The following is a 20,387-nucleotide window of genomic DNA, read 5'->3' as shown; positions in this document are numbered from 1 at the left end:
ACCAATATTCTTCACATTTACGGAGGGGAAGATAAAGGCACTGAAAGATTAAGTCTTGCTTGAGATCAAACAGAAAAGCAGTGGAAGGTCATGAGTCCAATGCGGTGTTTCTGGATCTGAGTCAGTGCTCTGTGAATAAGGCTGTAATGCTGCTAGCATGGCATTTGGGGGATGGTTATTTTGACTATTAAAAAAACATTAATACTTTCTCAATATTAATTAATTGCCTACATCATAACCTCACTTGAACACAAATACATGGTGCAAACTATCTAGTATTTGTCCTTATGCGGAAAAAAGACTGGGAAAGAGCCAAGGCAGTATGTCACTGTATGTTCCTGTTTATTCTACTTTCTTATTTTTCACATGTTTTATAAAATGTGTATCTCCAATGACTAATACTTCTAAGTAACCAATTGGTGCCAGTAAATGGAAGTACCATCTGTAAGAAACTGATTTGCAGAAGCCAAGTTCTCAAACATATGAGGAGGAGGAGGTGTTATAACTTAGTGAGAGACGACCGAAATGTAGACTTGGTTTTGGTAGTCAAGATGATTTTAGACATATTATGTAAGCACGATGTGAGAGGAAAGGGGAAATGGAGACCAAAATGATGGAGCTCTTGTTCAGTAGGTACGAAGATGAAATAACCAGTGGTGATGGGAAGGGGAAGAAAGCCACAACATTTGGGAGAAAAGACATTTAATTCAGTTTGAAATGTAGTGGATGCTGATTGCTGACGCAGTGAAGAACACAGACCAGTGTGCTTACTCAGTGTCATTCAATGACTGCAGTAAAGTGAAGGTTAATTAAATAAAAGTGACTGAGACCACTGCTCTTATTTGTTCACTGTTTCACAGAGAAAAATATAAGATCTTTGGGCTAAGTTAATGCATTACTGATACTGTTGAGTAGCTGCATGCTTACTTCTATATCCTAGTCAGAAAACTTTTAAAATTCTCAGTTTTCCCCCTCCCTTCCTTCCTGTCTTGGAGAGCAACCTCATATGAGTAAAAGTCAAAGGCTGAGTCACTAAAGCCAAAGAGAACTCTTCACACTTTATCTAACAACTGAGTTTCTCCCAATGAGATCAGAGACAAACTTTTGTGCTCATCTGCTCATTCATGCTTTATACCTGGCAAGAAGTTTGTGCAGGGAGAGCCAAAACTAACGGGATAACAAGAGCATCTTCCATTGTTTTAAAATAAAAGCTGCAAAAATGTTCTTAAGTATCAGAAGATCTCATTAAATGCTGAAGAATGACGGTGGAGTGCAGCAGAATGATGGGACATGCATTTCTTCATGCAGTTTTCCTTCATTAAGCGCTTGAGAAACAAAACATGGCAGAACAGACAGAAAGCAGTACAAATATTCTTTTCATAGAGTGTTCCTTACTTCATACAGTGCTCCCTTGGATAACACCAGTGAGTGCTAGAGAAGCTTTTATTTTAAATGAGTGAGAGGAGTCTCTTTAAAGTTCAATTATGTGTTTGTTCTTGCCTATGCTGGGAAGAGTGAGCCTCTCAGGAGGTCTCCCTGCTTGGAAAAACATGTCAGGAGATGCAGTACAGAATTTCAATGCAGCACCTTTTGCTAGAAGTTGCTCGATATTTTGGCAAAGAAATGTTTCAGGTCGCTGGAGAATACCAGCTTTTGGCTCAAGTTTCCAAAGCTTGAAACCTGACTCATCTGACAAATGCCTGAAAAGAGTATGACCTCAGAGACTCATTTTGAATGCAGAAGTGAAAGTTTATTATGTAGGTTATTAGGCATCTATAAGTGGAAATGAAATGTGCACGAGGCAAAAGCAGGTATTCAAATATAGGCGTGATACCGTGTTGACCATTTAATGTTCACCTGCTCACCAGTATTTGTCGGTTGGCACCATGCAGATGCATCTTTTGATACACCTCACTTCTGCCCTGGCAAAGCAACTGCTGGGTTTTCTTCTTGCAAAGGGATTTCTTCCTTGCATTTGTAAAGCCTGTTACTATACCCTCCTCCCTCCCTCCTGTTGTGAGGTGGGCTGCATAGCTAAATTGGGCTTCATTAGCCAAGCTTAAGATGGTGACAGAAAAATAAATAGAAATGTATATTGCAAATTATCTTCTGGTCGGCTACTGTGCTTATAAACAACTCTGCAGTAGACAGCCTGAAGATGGGGTTGTGTAAGCTATGAGGTCTGATACAGGCTGGCTGAAGAAAAAAAAGATGGAGTAACACAAACAAGAGACAGAATATTAAAGTCTGGGATGCACACAGTTGTGGAGTCAATAGAAATTGTATCTGCATTTGAAAAAAGCTCTTTTTTTTTTTTTTTCCTCCAAGAACTCCATCACGGAGGTAGAGGATGGAAGATTTGATTATCTTATAGCATATATTTGAGGTTGGTTCTTCCATTCTTAAAGCAATTTTGAAGCAACTGGCAGTTCAGCATCTGCTTCTAACTCATACATAACTGAATAAATGCTGTCTTTTCTCTTGGAGATTCCTTCTCCTGGATTGCTGGCTCAGTAAAAGCCAAATATTGTAAAAATAGTACCCACATCTAGAGTGGTCTCAGGATTAATATGCCATTCCTTGCACTCGTAAAAAAGTGTAATGCACAGTTCTTGCCCAGTTGCGCTCTGGATGCCAATACTCAGTGTCCTTTAGAGATTTAGTCTCCTTCCTACTATGCAGCCGAGATACGCAGCTGCGAAGGGAAGCTGCCTGTATTTTCTGAACGAAAGAATGTAAGATCAAGATCAGTATCCATGGCTCCATTACAGGTAGCTGCATTTCTGGAGTAGAATTCTTTGCCTTCCTTTGTGAGAAAGCCTATAAAAACTCCCTGCATTTGTTAGCAGGAGTGACAAAATATATGGTGATGTCATAGCTGAAGGTCCAGGAATTTTATTCCATTAGGTCAGAACGGTCAGCTTGTCCATGAAGCTCTGCTTAACTGATGTAGCACATGCTTTTATATTATTCTGTTTATCAGCAATAATCCCTGTTGGAAATCTTTTCCTACTTAAAGGAGCCGTACCAAGGTTAATTATGTTTATTGTTGGAACAAACTGACTTCATTTCTAGTCTGAATTTGCTAACTTGGGTTTTGCCTCATGAGGTATTTGTAAAACTGGAAAGCTCTCTCCCATCAAATCTGTTTTCTTCTGCTTTTACACTGTCGTCTAATGACTTCTTTTGCTTTTTCTTTGATAACTTAAACAGGTCGAACTCTTCATTTTTCGTGTTTTGCAACTCTTTTGTGTTTTATTTCTGAAGAGAATGCCATTGCTTAAAATCCTCATTGCGTCGTGTATACTAGAACTGAAAACTGCACTATGGCCTGAAACAGATACTATGCAAAAATCTTCCTACTCCTCTTTCTCCTGTATATGCATCTTAGAATTAGACTTTTTTCTTCTTTTTCATATTAGCATTGTGCTGAGGGTTCAGGTTCAGTTATTCATCTATCACTATTTTCAAATATTCTTAAGCGTCAGTACTTCCTAACCAGGATCCCTGCTATGTAAGCATGGCTTATATTCTTTGTTGCTTGAAGCTTAAACTTTAACTTCATTTGTATCTATATATGTTATTTGCGGGATACAGTTTATGAAGTGATCTAGGTCAGTGGCCTGGCCTCTGCCTGGTGTGCCAGTCACAAAAATATGCAAAAGATATCTCCGTAATGACCCTAGTAGGAAACCTGAAAATAACATTTAGTTACAAGATCTATTAGTTAAACTTTCCTTAGTCAATTTAATATATGCCATGCTGATTTGCAGCTTTCAAAAAAGCTGCATACATGCTGACAAACAGCTAGTTTTCCGAAAGCTTTAAATTCCTAGCAGAATTATTATTGCAGTGGCAATATTGCTTTTACTCAACAAACCTATAGTCTTATCAAAGAAAGATATAAAATTATTTTAACAAAGTCTATTTAATTCTATGTCAACTGACATTAATTATATCACCCTCCTTTAATTATTTTTGTCGAATCTCATATTAATTAAACTTTCTGTTATTTTGCTTGGGATTGCACTTTGACTGACAGGCCTATAATTACCTGGATTATCCCATCTATCCTTTAAAATTATTTTATATAGCATTACAAAGAACATGCTAATGTTCTTTTTATTTTATTGAAAAGAAAATTATTTTGTATTCGTGCATTGTTAGGCTTCCGATTTTTCTCCCTGGATTTCAGTTAGTCATAAACCATCTCATTACTTTTAAGTTTGCAATACCGGTTATTACCACTGGGAGCCACTATTTAATTGATTTTGGGTTGAAATGGTAACTTTTGCTGCCATTACCGTGTCTAATAGGCTAAAATTCAACCTTTCAGCTTCTATGAACAAACTGCTTTGAGTTGCTTATAACATAACTAGACAAATTTCTTCTCCAAAATAAACTAGAAACTGATGCTGTTCTGTAATACAAAAAAAAAAAAAAAAAAAGGCTCGCAGATCTGTTCAAGCATGGCAGGAATATGAAACTACAAGATGTTTACAATTATTGGAAGCATAAAAGCAGTTTATTTATCACAATACCTGGTTTTTACTATGGTATGCATTTGATTTTCCTCCCACCACCCTTTTTCTCCTTGGATGCAGTTAAGAAGTTTACTACATCAGTGAATTGCAAAGTTGTATACTATTTTGTTTCACTTATTTTCTGTACCTTTACTTTGTTTATTCCATGTTTTTTACTATATTTACTGATGAGAGATCTCAACATTATTTAAAGGAAAAGAGCCTTTATACTAACATCATTAGAGCGTTAAGCTTTAGCTAATTAAGGAGCTTTAGGTTATTTGTAGATGGTAATCATTTTGTGGATTCCAGTATTTCTGCTTTCATAAAATACGTTTATATTCATTATACTAGAAATTATAAAAACAATTTAGATAGATCAAAGGAGGACTCCACCATACTGATCTTTTTGTTATCAAAATGCATTTGATTTGGTTGGAGCCTTAACATTGAAATGATGCTCTGTGGTGCCTCGACCTCTGGAGTAGCTCCTGCATGGGTTCAAAGGATAATCGTGGTTAGAGATGGAAAGACCTAACAGGTCACCTTTTCCACCCACTACCAAATTGGGATTGCTCCCTGTAGTATATCTAGCTCAAGTTTGGGGTCAGTGCTGCACAATATCATGCTCCAAGGTTTATTTATTTATATGCCGCAGTAAATAGAAAACAGATTTGCAAGGGTGACTTTTTTTACCCCTGCTTTCAAAATCACAAGGAGAAGTTTCTGGGTGAAACTGATTAATTTCCTCTTAGGCTTCTATCATAAGAAATTAAATGGGGTTGACCTATGGGGAACTCTGCTGTTGTGATTTGCTCTACAAATGAGATAAAAAAGGTTTTCCTTGACAGCTCGGAGATGTATAATGAAACTAAAGGAAAATATATCATACTGTATTTCTGGTCTGCAGTTGTGCATCTTAGGTGCTTTATATTTTTCTCACTACAAAGCTATGAGTAAAGATTTTGTACTGATAACTGCTCTATCCTCTGGCAAATCTTATTGCCCAGCAGGGCTGGGTAAATAACAGTTTATATATTTTTTTTTTAAATTGTTTACAAAGAAAAAAATGCAAAAAATTAAAAATACATTCTTTTGTCATAATTATTGTCAAGAACTAAGCCTTAGCCAACAAATCATTCAGGTATACCTAATTGTATATAGTAATGCTTTAAACTATGCTGCTGGGTTCTGTATGTAATGATATTGTTTGTGTTTCCTTACTGCAAGTGTGTGAAAACTGACCGACAGTGAATATTTTGAATTTAGCGTAAAAGTCATAAAATGACATATGTACTGCTAACCATCGATTGTGCAATTTGAGGTTTTAATTTGGCAAATGTTCAAGCTTAAAATGTGTTTTTCATGATTATTCCCCTTATTAAAGCTCATTTGCTATTCATGGAAAGTGAGCACAAAAGGGATGTGAACAGTCAAAAGAAATCCATTTAAAAATTCAAATGAATATCCAAGGGAAATGGATTGCAGTATTTGCCCAACTCTAGTGGGTATACTCTGCAGCTGAATGTCTTATTAATAGGTGCCTTTGTCATTGTCCTTAAGGCTTTCATCACAAATGTTAGGTAGTTTTGTTATGACTTCATATTGCAGTCATTATGCAAAATTTGTTCTTGATATTGCTAAAATGGTTCTGTTAGAGCGATGCTAGGTGAGAGCGTGTTCACCATGTGGCTGCTTCTTTTTCAAATTAGTTAAGAACTTATTTGTTGTGAAGCTAACTTCTGAGTTTAAATGTGGTGGAGTCAAAGAAACTCAGATCATTATCCCTTGCTAAAAGCTGAGACATTACTTCCAATGGCCTTGCTCATACTAGCCTCAGGGACTCCCGTTATCCCTCTGTAACTGCCTATGTAGGAGAAACACTTACCTAGTGACGGGAAGAATCTGGATCATCAACTGTGAGCGCAAAAAGCAGTACCTGCTGTTTATTTTCTACTTACGCTGAGCTCCTGCATGCTAAGTTGCACTTTTTTTCTTTGTTTGCTTTCATGGGAGCAGGATATGTATTTAAGGTTCTCTTCTTTCATCTACGAGGTCTAATTGAAGTAAAAGATGATCAGTAACTGTACTCTAAGTCCCAAGTACTTTATACAACTGCCAAAGTGCTACTTGTTAATACTTCACAAAATGGTCTGACACCTCCTCTGATCACATTTCAATCATAGTTGGCAACGTGATGGGGTAATAACTGTGGCTAAGGTGTCAGATTCTGCAGCTTAATATATACCAGTGTTGTCTTCAATACCAGTGTTGCCTGGCCCTCCGTGAGCTGAATCATGGAACAGCTGAGGGTAGGAGGGACCTCAGGAGGTCTCTAGACCCTCCTCATTGAGCAGGTTGACTAGGACGATGTCCAGTTGGGTTTCAAATATCTCCAAGGATGGAGGCTCCACAGCCTCTCTTGGAAACCTCTTCATGCCTGACCACCCTCGCAATAAAAGAGTTTTTTCTTAGTTTTAAGTGGAATTTTCTGTTTTTCAGTTTCTGCCCATTGCTTTTCATCCTGTCACTGGGCACCACTGAGAAGAGTCTGGGTCTGTCTTCTTTACTGCCTCCCATCTGAGGGACTATATACACACTGATAAATTCCCCCTTGAGCTTTCTCTTCTCAAGACTAAACAGTCCTAGCTACTCTGTTATTATACGTTCAGCTACCTCCTAGAACTTTCTGGAGGGATGGACTTAAAATGAAATTGAGAAAAGACATTTTTAGGTTTTGTTTTCCTGGATGGCAGTTAGGAATTATTTTCATTACAGATCAGTATAAATCTAGAAAAAAAAATTATCTGAAGCCCAATGGTAAAGAATAGTATAAGTATTTGCTCTTTTTTCTTTTTTTTTTTTAATAAAGCAAGTTGCAATAGCCTTTATGTGAGCCTACAGTAGTACTCTTTCCTTACTGTAATTTCTGAATGAAGTGCTATAGTTAAATAGTGCAACATTTATGTGTCATAATTCCCTATTTTGTTGGAGAGTTAAAGTTATGTGTGCAATTGCGTGGTTTCTAGGGGCAGATAACTGAAAAAGAATTTGCTGCATCATTCAGCCTGAGGGTTTGGAGGTGCCTTTACTCATGCAAGCTGAGGTCAAAGGCTAGTACTTTTCAGAAAGGTCTTGCTTCTTAGCCAAATTTATAACTGCTTGAACTAAAACAAAGAAGATCAAATTATTTGCATGGGGTCACATGCCAACTGAGAGGCTCAGCCAGGATTTGAGCCAAAGATCCATTCTCTTGGTTCATCACCCTTGACTGTAAATAGTAGATTTCATTCTGGATTATGAAGATATTAGGCAGGCAGCATAATGTTTTAGAAGTTTCTGAAAGAGCCTGAGCTGCCATTACAATGAGGAAATAGTCTAATGGGCTAATAAAAACTTAAGAAAAAGCAAGATATAAAAGATATTCTCAGAGGAAGAAATTAAACCTTGGATCAGTAGTTTACTTTTCTGTTAAATAGTCTGGACCAGGATACAGGGTTTCCCTGGGGATACCAGTATTTGTTGCACAATCGGGCAGTCTGTCACCTCTGGCTGTCCCCATGACCTCCAAAGGGAAAATCTACCATGGATATTGTAAGATACATCACTTAACTTCAACACTTCAGGTAGATATCTAAAGTTAAGGAGGTAGGCTGACCTAGCTTCTTTCTAGTGAACAAGGAGAAAGACTTTTGTGCTTAGAAATGGGTGACATGAATACTCTCACAGCACTGCCCACTCTGTAATGATCTTCCTTCTTCCCCCCCCGAGTTCAGTCCAGACCTGTAGAACTGGCAATGTAAACAGATTGCCAAACACATTGCATGCCCTTCCTTTACAGGTCACAGGGAGGAAAGTGGCTGCTGCTATGCATGCTCCAAACAGAACCATCTGAGCTTGTGCTCTCCTGGTGTAAAGAGGCTGCCACAGGTTGCCTAAGATATTATAAACAGATCAGTGATAGGACAACGTTTCAACGCATCCTATTCAGAAAACTGCGTTTAGCTCTAGAAATGGAGCTTCTTTATGTGGCAGCTGATATGATGTGGAACTTTCTGGGGACATGAAGGACATGAGAATGCCCATCAAATACCAAGACGCTCATTTAATCTAGTGAGAGACTGCCTGATTTTTTATATTTTTCATACTGATGCTTATTTTAGATATTTTTTCCACTCTTTCTCTAGTCCTGATTCCACATTCCAGTATACAGTGTGTGCTACTGAGGAAATGCAAAGCACCAGTGTGAGGAGGTGTCCCACATGTTGGACTAGCGAGTGCAGCTGCAGGTAAGAGAAAGTTTTTCTGCTGGTGCAAACTGAAGGCAAAAGAGCAGACCCAATTCTGTGGCAGAACAGTTCTGTATTTAGAGTCAGATGACATGAACACTCTTTCAGATATGACAGTTTATACCTTTAGAAGCATATAAGAAGATGGAGGGACAATCTTGGATTATTTGAATCTAATATTTTTGCTTAAAATTGAGTTCAGCGTGTTATTTTCCAGCTTATCTCGCTACCCCTCCTTTTTTTTTTCTTCTGGTATGTCCCGTTCCTTCAGTTTCATTTTTGGAATTTAATATCTCCTGTTGATTTCTGTTCCTTATCTTCCCTTGATCCATTTCTGCTTCTCTGTTAGGTTCTGTCCCCTTGAGTCTCCAATTCATGTCTCCCTATATGTCAGGTTAAAAAAAAAAAAAAATCACAAGATATTAGGCTGTGAAAGGAACTAGAGAATGTTTATGTGGTTGCAGCAGACTGACCATTAAAATGACTTTATTTCTACAGCATTTCAGATGCTGGGCTTGACACTTCAATTTCCAAAACTATTTATACTCACAAAAGTCCATAACAGCATTTCCATTATTTTCTTATATGCTTTTTTTTTTTGCCTATATTTTATCAAGTTAGCTGTTTCTATTCAGTCCTGATTTCAGACAATAGGAATACAAAGTGGAAAAATCCTTTCTAAAAGAGACTGTAGCTTCTTATCTGTTAAAGTATCTTTCTGTGTCCCAACACGTTGTTATCTCAATCTACGTTTCAGCTTCTCCTGTTTATTTGATCCAATGGTATGACATGCAGGGGAGACTTAGACGAAATTTTCACCTGAAGAGTTTGCATGCTTATAGCTGAGGAGGCTTACTAAAGCTGCCTTCCTCATTATGCACCAAAGTCCTCTTGCTGTTCCAGATACTGCTTCCAGAGCATGCCATATTAAAGCAAAGGCTAACTATAACAGTTCCTTCGCTTTGAAAATGTAGAGGGAGTCGTTATTTTACTAATTTAGTACCAGTGGACATCACAATAGGCTAGGATGAAGAAGAATGATTGATTTCATTTGCTTGCTTTTCTAAATATTATGCTGTCCAAGCATTTATATGTGTGATGTTCCATTTTTCTTCTACTTCATTAAAAGGAAAAAAAAAACCCAACAACCCACAATTTGCAGTTTTGAGAAGGAAACGACAGCTAACATTAAATATTCTTGAACATCATGATTGTATTAAGTTCTGACACGGTTTGAATAAAGAGATTGTGGAATATCATTCACTGGAAGTTTATAAGAACAAGTTAAACAAATGTCTGTTAGGAGTAGTCTAGGTGTAACTTGCTCCTTGCCACAGTAATCAAATCAGTGATTCCCAGGCTTTCTAGTCTAGCAAAGCATTGTCAGCTCTCAGGACCTCTCCACAGACCACCAGACCCCCTTAGTATCAGTCGTTGTTGAAAACGTAATAAAGACAACACTCGCTATGATTTCACGGATTACAGTTGGGAAACCGCTAGACACAATGACAGCTTTGGTTCCCTCCAGCTTTATACTTCTGTGGTTCTGTACTGTTGCCATAATCCCAGGGCAATGGTAGAATAAGTTTGCGATGATATATGATAATAACAACTGTCTGAGCTACAGCCCTTACTACAATCTCATTTGCTTGCCTCAGAGAGACTGCTTGCCCAGGAAGGTCAGCAGGTTGTTTGCTTCCTGTTGAGCTAATTGGCAGGGTGACAACCACTGCCTGCCAAGCAAATGCATTTGTTTAATCTCTGCTGGTTGTGGATAAAAACCGCCAATAGACAAGAGAGGCCTTTTTTAAAGAGCAAATTTAGAGCTGGGTGGAGATGGGTTCTCCCTCTAAACCCCAAAGTATCACTATTAACTGCTGTAGATGTATACAAACAATATACATCCAAGCTCAGTTTGGATCCCTTTATTTACCTGCCAGTGCAGTAGTAGCAGAGGGGAAGTATTGATCTCGGTATAACATGAGAATTTTACCAGAACCAGATAGGTTTGACATCCATTGTCACGTACCTAAACGCTGATGCCAATTGTAAGTGCAAGATTGAAATGGGTTATAGGAGAGATGAGGAGCTTCCTGAATTGATTTAAGGGAGGGAGTCAGCACAAAGATTCTCGTTAACGTTCATGGGCTTTTGATCAAGTCCTAAAGACAGACTCAAGACTTAAGATGTTTTGACTTTGAAACAAAGGCTCTGGTACAATTATATCATTTCTATTATTTTCATTTAAACTGATGTGTGTTATTCATCATGCTGATCAGAACGTGCTTTGCATCGCTGTACTATTTCTGGTTTGATGATTGTGATAAACTTAGTAACCTTTTTCAGCCTGTGAAGTTGTACACTTCCTTCAGATCTTTCATTTAGCTTGTGAAAGCGCTTTTTAAGGACAAAATTTATGTTTGTTTTTGTCAATTAGAGATTACTGGGGACTAATGGTATTCTAAAAATACAGGAATGCTTTTAGTACTGCTTCATCTTTGCCTCTCTCAGAGATTTCCATACTCTCCATTTGTATGTAATGTGCCTGTTGTTGCCATCTCCCTATAATAGAGGGCTATCTCTTTGGTATCCTTAGGATTTGCAGGTTTTAATTATAATGGATTTATGTTGATTAGAGTTGATGGGATTGAAATGCCATGTAGTTATTAATTTCCTAGTTTTAATTTTGCTATTTAGTCATATGTTACCAAAAATATCTTAGAAATACATTTTTTTCCCTTGTAAAGTGGCAAAACAGAGAAATAAATGCATTGCGGCATGCTGTCATTTTGCGAATAAACTTCTGGCAGATCCTGACTTTTTAAATTCTCTGAATGGCTATTGAGCTGGACGAAAAATGAAAAGAAAATTTTGCAGCTAAGTTTTCTTAGATTTTCTTTGAAAACTGAACTAAAACTTGTGGGAATTTGTGTTAGGATTTGCTTGTTTACTTTTTACATTTAAAATGTCAATGAACATAATTCCTTGAAATTTGAAAATCTGAAAATGTCCATTATAATTGTCATATCTCTAGCCTATGCAGTACAGACCTAGGTTCTCTACAGAATTTAATACTAATCAGCACAGGGAATGCTGTTTCCGTTTTTGCAGGTAGGAAAGTGAGGCATAAAATAATCTGTGATCCAGTCCAAAAGTCATTACAATCAGTCTAAAGGTGTATCTCTAGATCTCACTGTAACAGGACAAGGTCTTATGCAGAATGGACTAGCTCTGTAGGCCGCTCATCTCTGCAATGATGAATAAAAGCAGTAACAAAAAATCCCAGAGCAGATAAAAATTCAAATTATCCTTTTTCCAAAAGTCCCATGCTGAGCGCATTGAAGATGAAGATAGTAGGCCACAGCACTGAGATACACAAGTCCAATTGGCAGAGTTTTGGACTAGGAATCAGAACTCCCACGTTCTATTCTCTGCTTTGTCATTGCAGCTGTAGGCAGTTGCTTTTCTTCTATTTTGCCTTCACTCTTGCTTGCATTATTTTTTTGAGATTGTATATTACTGTGAATATATGGGAATCAAATGAAGTCCTGGTCTTGATTAAGAACTGTGGGTGCTGCCTTTATGCAAATAAATTATAATGGATAAAGATAAATACGGTCGTAGAAACGGGGTACAGTTACGAGAATGTTTATATTCAGTGTTCACATTCAGCTAGTTCTTAAAACCTCAGGGTAAAAATTCATGCAGAAATCTATCATAAAGATAAATTCACAGCTTCTTTCAGCTTGTCTCTTCTTTCTGTAATAAAACCCCTTCCTCACTGAATACAAGACCAGCGAACTCAAAATTTCTTTTGATACAAACATAGCAGAGCAATGTGCGTTCCACAGTGTGTCCAAATAAAGCCAATTTCTGTAACAGTACATTTCATACAGATTTAAGTTCTGTCCTTAATATGATGTCTATCTGGAGACAGCTGTTTGAAGAAAACTGGCTAAGCTTGATGATAAATTTGCCCCAGCGCATTTACAAGTACTTGTAAATAAGCTATAAATGAAGTTATCATATGGACTTGTTTCAGAGTGCCAACCACATGAATTTCTATCATCTGCTTCAGTCTTTATTTTAACTTTATTATCTGGTTTGCTATCACTTGGAATTCTGGTCAGCTTTCTCCAGAGGGGAATTTTCTAAGGGAGAGCAGTCTCTTCGGTTTCTGTGTGAAGGAGCAGATCTTCGGGGGACCTCACTGTATTGGTGCAGGCAGATGAAGTGAATCAGCATTCTTCTTTAGCTGCTGATTCTATGCCCCTTTTTTGGTCTGTGCTTGCTCATGGCTGTTCTAGCCTTTGGGTTTCAGTGAAGGAGAAATTCTGGTGCTTAAAATCACTACGTTTCTTCACAGAAGACCTCTTGCAGTATTACTGCTTCACATCAGTGCCAGCAGGTTTCCAATTTGGTCCAACCTCAGTTTAAGGAAATGTAGATGTATGGTCTTTAAATAATGGCTCTCGGAATGATTGGACAAACTCAAGAGGCTGGTAATAGGCTATGCAGCTTTTAACCCAATTACAAATACAGCTGATAATGTTCAACCTGTAGATGCCTGTTTGGTGGTGTGAAGTTGGGAATCAGTTACATTCCTCCCATATCCTTGATTCTACCTCAGTCAGTGCTAAGAGGAATGTCCTGTAGACACGCAGGAGCCTGACATGAATTGTCCTTTAATCTCAAAAACAGAAGGTGAAGATGTGGTTGGAAGCAATGGGTTTCTTCCTTCAGTTGCAGTTTGTCTTTTCTTGATAGAAAAAAAATCTAGTCTTTGAGGCTATCCGCATAGGATTTTTCGCTAGAAAGACAATAGTTGCTGTTGACCTATATGACATTGCTATTAATTATGCATTATATATGCTGCTTTTCATATTTTTTTCCATTGTGAGGGAGCTCTTAGCTTCTCAGTTCATATGCATAACTCTCATTAACATTAATAAGAATTCAGGTGTTGCAGAGTGACTATCAATCTATTTTGATATCCTTCTCCAATACTTGCCAGTATCCTGTGATTCGAATAAAGGCAGAATGTCATTCTTGTTGCCAGCATGTACTTGGGGATCCTGATATGTTTCATATAGAATTACACACTGAAACTGTTCTGCTTTGCTCTGGATAGCAAACCATTTACGATATGAAGCTTAGAGACTGTAATATACCCAAGCTATTTTCACTGCTTAGGCTATTCTGATTCATCAAAATAGTTGATCTTTTTATACAACAAAGCTGTCACAGCTATCCTGCAGCAGGGAATTCCACTCGTAAATTTGGTGAAAGACTGGTCTTTTATCCAGTTCCTTTATAATAAAAGGAATAATGGCTGTGTACAACTGACTTTCTTTTGCAATTTTTGTTACTGGATCCAGTTTCTCCCTGAAGTAATCGGCTATAGTTCAGTTGAATGAATGCTATTCTTCCATTTGCATCATTGCATAATTATTTTCTTCAGCCTTACCAAATTCTTTTTTTATTTTTAAATTTACATCATACTAAACAAAGAATAATTTCATGCCCCGGTCCAGTGCAGATGCCTTGATTAAGAAAAATAGCAGTTACTAAGAATGATGGTCATACACACATGATTGAGAGCAGAATTTGACCTCATATAGGATAAGATTTACAGAAAACTTCTAGTCACTGGCCAGTTCTTAACTCATTTTGAGTGCCCTTTATATTGTATATGGGGAACAGACTTAAAAGCTGTGTTAATGGAAAAACCAATTGACATGATTGAATCGGGCCCTATGTGCTTAGTGTCTCTTTGAATTAGATTAATAGCTTCTATATATTTTTGCTAGTGTTATGCAGGATTAATGTTTTCTGATTTTTTTTCATTACCCATTCGTTAAGAGTACTGGGACAATTTGAGTGCACCTTCGTATTTGGGAGAATGGGTCCGTGATATGAAAAAAGGTAAATTAATGTTGTCTCTGGAGCGGACCCAAACTCTGAAGGATATCTAAGCTTTTTCACCCTTTGGGCTGTCAGTTTATTGACATAGGATAAAGTGAAATGCAAATCCTATGAATGCAGGAGTTACCTTTCTAAATGAGAGTAAATTCTTGCAATCATTATTTGGATGGGTCAGGGAAATCAAACCAAACATATGTAGAACTGGCTCTAGTTAAGACTGTACTTTCTACGCTGCCTACAACTAATATGTTTGTATTTGATTTGGACACTTTGTATTGGTAGAAGGGAGTCATGCATAAATGAGGCCAACGCTATTATTCAGTATTATTAATGATGTTGTCTACTCTTAGTTTCTCAAAAACTAGAAAACTAATAAATTTTACATATTGGAAAAAAAATCACAGATAAATCAAACAAATAGATAAATTCTTTAAAGTATTTAATATGTGTTAAGAGGACAGAATGATGAATTCAATATTGAAAACCAATATCAAGTTTACAATTATGTACCATTTATCATCACTGATTGCACAGACAGCATATTATTGCAGGCAACAGAATGATGCATAAACTAAAGCCCTGATTGGTTTTATAAAAAACAAGTTAAAATTCATGTTATGTCTGAAAAGCTTTGTTTTTCTTCTTCAAGCATTATTTTCAATAATAATTTGAAATATTATTTTGCATTATTTATTTATTTAATTTCTTGAGCTTCAATATTAAATGTGTAATAATTTGAGAGTGTTGAAAACTGATGCTTTTACAAACAATAACATGATTCAGTATGCTGTTATTTTCTGAGGCCCAAATCGCCCTTTAAGAAAAAAGAACATATGGAGAATGAAAAAGTGGATAGAAACTAGTTTTGAATTGGACATGTAGAAGCAAGGAAAAAGAAGCAGTAAAAATGCTCTTGAAAGGCGATTTGACTCTGAAGAGAAAGCAGGTATAAGTGGCGGTATCTTACTCAGCGGATTTTCTCCCGGGGTAAAATTTTGCCACCCCACAAGTCAATGGCAAAGCTCCTGGTGACTTCAGTGTTTTCAAACTTCCATTGTCTGTCTGCACTGAAGGACATACCTGCTTGCCTTTATGAAAGAGCTGCACTTCTTTAAACTTCTGTCAGCCCAGCTGAGCTCTGGGAGAGGGAAATGAATTCTTCTCTAGCTCACACTCTATCAGCAGAATTATTAAGCAGTTTTCTGTTGCAGAGTCACTCTTGTAATGCACTCTTGTTTGGGTTTTTTTTCCCCAAATTCTTTTCTCAGTTTCATGTTGGTGCTCAGGTTGCATGGGGATAACCAAAGATATCATTTCATCAAACTGAGGCTGTGCACCCATAACTGAGAGTTATTTTGTCCTTCAGAATTTCAACAACTCATTCTGATTTATGAAAGTATCTAGCTAAGCTTGAAGATTCAGCTTGAGTTTACAGAGTTATAACTCTAGGCTAGACTCATTGAATCAACAATAACAAGAAAAAAGCCAAACCATCTTTTTATATCTTTATTTGTAAACTGTGCATTTTAAAAACAGAACCAGTGAACTAGAATCAGTGTGATGCAATCTAGTGCTGTTTTTTTTACTGAATATCTTTTTAGAGGGGGGTTGCATTTAAATAGAAATCAATAATAAATGAGTATTAGTCACCCTCAAATGTAAAAGGCAACCATAGTCAGATTCATTGACATTTACTAATGTCTACTACCCTTCAGGTAGACAACCATATCCCAGAGAATACCAGAGCTATACTTTCCAAATGAAATTATTGAGCTGGATGGGATTTTACGTGAGAAAGAAGAGCAGGGCTGAATGCTTTGTCTCAAACATCTGTAAACATTCATACAACGGTGTAATATCTTGGTTTTTTTTGATGTGCAGGGCAGTCATAGTTTGACAGAACACTTCTTTGGAAAGTTTTAGAGAGAATTCTGAAAAACAAAAAAAACATGTAAAAAAAAATTGTAGTAGCAAGCTGGCCTAACTTATTTTAAGCAGACTGGTTTTGTCTCCATGCATTTCAGACAGCATCTTACCTTTTAAAAAGAAAAATCAGGGAGGCTAAATAGTTCCCCAGCAGGAAACTGGTGACAAAACTGAGTCATAAACAATGCCATCAGTGTAGAGCAACTGGTGTTTTTAATATTCTTATGCAAACAACAAAACCTAATTATCTTTATTTATTCAATAAATGTAGTTCAAATTTGATCTGCTAAATTTTATTAAATATTGAAAATAATTTAATAAATAAACATGATTGCTAATTTATTATTGATATTAATTATTAGGAGGTTTGTAAAAATAATTAAAAACAGGTCGGGAAAGATGGGGATGAATTCACCTCAGGCACCAGCAGTGCTGCGGCTCCTGGTTAGGTTGCCTTAACCATAGCTAATGAAGAAAAATGGCCTTCTGGAGCTAGTGAGAGAGCGCAGAGAGCCGGGTTTGCAAAAAAGAGGTGGGGAAGCCAGCAGTCGCGCCAGCACACATGCGTTCTCCGCTGCCCCCTTCTCTTGGTTTGGGTGGCTGGTGCAAGATCCTGGGAAGGCTGCAAGCCAGGACAAAGCAAGGGGAAGTCTGGGAACCTAGAAGCATGGAAGCAGTGGTGGGAGTGGAGAAGTTTTTTGGGAGGCTGGAAGATTGCAGGGAGTCCGTTATGGAAGCAGTGTACCAATTCTGGCCCAAACTATCTTTATCCATTTTGAAACTCTGCCATCACCTGCGGTCATGTACTGGCGTGTTGCCAAGAAACACACAGTGCAGGACAAAGGATTTTGGCAGCCTCATATGTACATAAAATATTGCACCATGTGGGGATTCATTGTGTGGCTACAATGACGAAAAAGTTCTGTTAGCCATTTTGGTACATTATCAAAAAGGGACTTTGTCTTATGTTTCTTACATACTGAAATGATAAAAAAGCAGGAACTCGGTCAGTTTTATTATTATAATTAGAAAATAATCAGTAATAGTACATAACACAGAGTATTTCATCTTGAAAAGACTGTGCAAGCATAAGATTGCTGGCTAAGAGCTTAGTTAGTGCAGTTGTTCAAATCACCTGTCATAAGCATTTTGGTCTAGTGATTTTTATCATCATACATTTGTAACTTCCGATACGTCTTTCAGGAAGAAAATGACAACCATGGGACACAATTCGTTGCCTGTCTGATACCTCTCTGAGCATCCAGTGGCACTGAGCCACCCTACAAAGCAGCAGTGTTGCAGTCGATTTGACAATACAAGGGCAGATGCTCTGGACGGTAGAGGATGCTAGAGAAGAGGTAAATTTTCCGTCGCGCTTTTCTCTATTAGCATCCCCTCAGTCTTCCCTGATATCAGCTCTAGCCAGCTTCTCTCCATTCAGGGGCTGCTTTAGGCAGTCAGAGCTGCGTGTGTTTGCCTATGTCTGCATGCCCCTAGAACGGCGGGCATGCATGTGTGTAGTTGCAAACCGAGGCACCTTGAAATGGGTCCAGAAGTTTGCATGGTCTCCTGCTAAGCACATCTGTGGAGTTTGATAGGTCTGTGCTCTGGAGATCCCGTTCTTTCAGCTGCAGGAGGCAGGGAGCCGTGGTTTTTTCCCATCTCCTACCCTCTGCTGAGCCGCCGAGTGTTTCTGCCTCAGCTACAGAGTTTGCTTCCTCATTCCCACATGCACAGTTCTCGGGCGGCAACCTTGGGATGCCGGGGTGTCGGTCTGATTCTTTGTCCTTTTAGTCTATTTAAGGTATTTTAACTGAACCGGGTGGAGAAAAAAACCCAAAACACATACACAAACCCCAAGGCTTCAGGACTAGATCCCCGTCCCCCCAAACAACAAATGGTTAAATAAATAACGAGATGCCAAACCAACCATCACCAAACGAATAAGCCAAAAACCAGCGTCAGCGCCGCAGGAAACGGGAAAGTTTCTGCGCCCTGAAGCTGCCCCCGCGGTACCGCGCGTAAATGTAAGAATCCAGGGGTAGCGGAGCGCGCCCCCAGCCCGGCGTCTGCGGGAGCCGGGGCCGCACCGGTGTGCCCAGCCCTGCATCCCGGAGCGACAGCCCGAGAGATGCTGCTGTGACTTCGTTCAGCGCTGGGAAATGAACGGCTGCGAGCCCCCACCCCCGTCTCCTCCCTCCCTCCTCCTCCTCCTTCCCCCTCCCCCGGGTCCTGCGGGGAGGCGGGTTTAAGGTGGGTCGTGTGGCCGCGGTAACTTTCCTAACAGAGCCAAAGAGGCGCCCGGAGTCCCCCGCAGCAGCATCGCCTCCCCGTCCTGGGCAGCGGCACCCGCGCGGTGCACCCGTGCGAGCGGCCCCGGCTCGGCCCTTGCAGCCCGGGCTGCCGCTCGCCGCCTCCCGCCGCCGCCTCTCGCAGCGTTGCGCTGCCGCCGCCGCAGCGCCACGGATCCAGCCCCGACGGCGAGGCTCCGGCGCCGGGTCCCGCCGAGGTAGGTGCGAGCCGGGACGGGCTGGGCGCTGCGGGGGACGCGGCGCCGGAGCCCCTGCGTCTGCAGCTGCGGCCCCCCACGCCCCGTTTGTTCCTGGTGCTGCTGCTGCGGGGCAAGGAGCTTCGTCTGCACCCTCGGGCTGCAAGGGAGGAAGCCCCCTTCCCTGCTCCTGCTGGAACGGCCCAGGCACCCAGGACGAGCCGGGGGGAGGCAGTCTCTCTCCAGCCTCCCGTTTGCGTCCCTTCCCTCGATCTTTCTTTGGGTTCTCGTTGGTGATTTTGGAAGTGCTGATCCAGGAGATGTGTGCGTGGGTGAGATCTTACGGCTTTATTAGGACTCTCCCCTATCAGTGCTTCTCTCAGAAGCCGCCCCCCCACCGCATGGTTTCCTGGGGCGTTGTGTCGGCACGAACTTTCTTTGGTTGCGGGAGGCAGATTTGGTCCCCGCGTGTCCCCGTCCTCGGGCTGCTGCTCTGCGCGGGCGAAGGGGCTCGCTGCTCAGGTCGTAGCGGCTTCCCTCGTCTGAACAGGGCTCCTGAGGAAGAGGGTCTTTGGGGTAGGGAGAGGCGCAAGCGAGAAGTTGTAGGATGGAGTGTGTAAGTGATGCCTGTTTCTGGAGGCTGGGGAGCTGGTGGAATCTCACTCTCGCTGGTGCTACTCGCTGCTGCCAAATATTCGCTTCTTTTGCCTAGGAAGGACTCTGGCCCCCCTGCCAGATGGCTCTTAACAAAGAGAGAGAAGTTTGGGAGTGTCAGGATATCAGCTCCCAAATTCAATGCTCAGCTGAGATCCTCAGGTGACAGCGCAGAGTTCTGATGCCTGTGTTTATTAATATTCGTCTGCAAGCACTGGGCATCTGGTTGGCCCAGAGAGGTGGGAAAGGGATCAATATTTTGTGAAACCAAGGCAGCCATCTCTCAAAGTATCACAGGGGCTGGAGATTTAAATAAACCCTGTGACCACTAAATACTGTGAAGCACATTAGCCTCTGCTCCCCCCCCCGCAGGAAGAAAGTCCAGAGTTAACTAAAAGGACGTCTACAGAATCTTTATGACCTCCTGGTTTAGAACATAAATATGTAACATATGAATTACCTAGAATGTAGCAGCCTGTCTACCTTCCATATCCTGTCAGATGGGGGAGACCCTTGCCCCCCAGTCATGCTCAGTCCTGTATTTTGGTAATAGAAATCTCAAGTCAGGTGATTGGATGTTAC

The sequence above is a fragment of the Platalea leucorodia genome (genome assembly GCF_965183815.1).
Source record: "Platalea leucorodia genome assembly, chromosome: 9".
NCBI lineage: Eukaryota > Metazoa > Chordata > Aves > Pelecaniformes > Threskiornithidae > Platalea > Platalea leucorodia.
Note: the sequence above shows the minus strand (reverse complement) of the source record.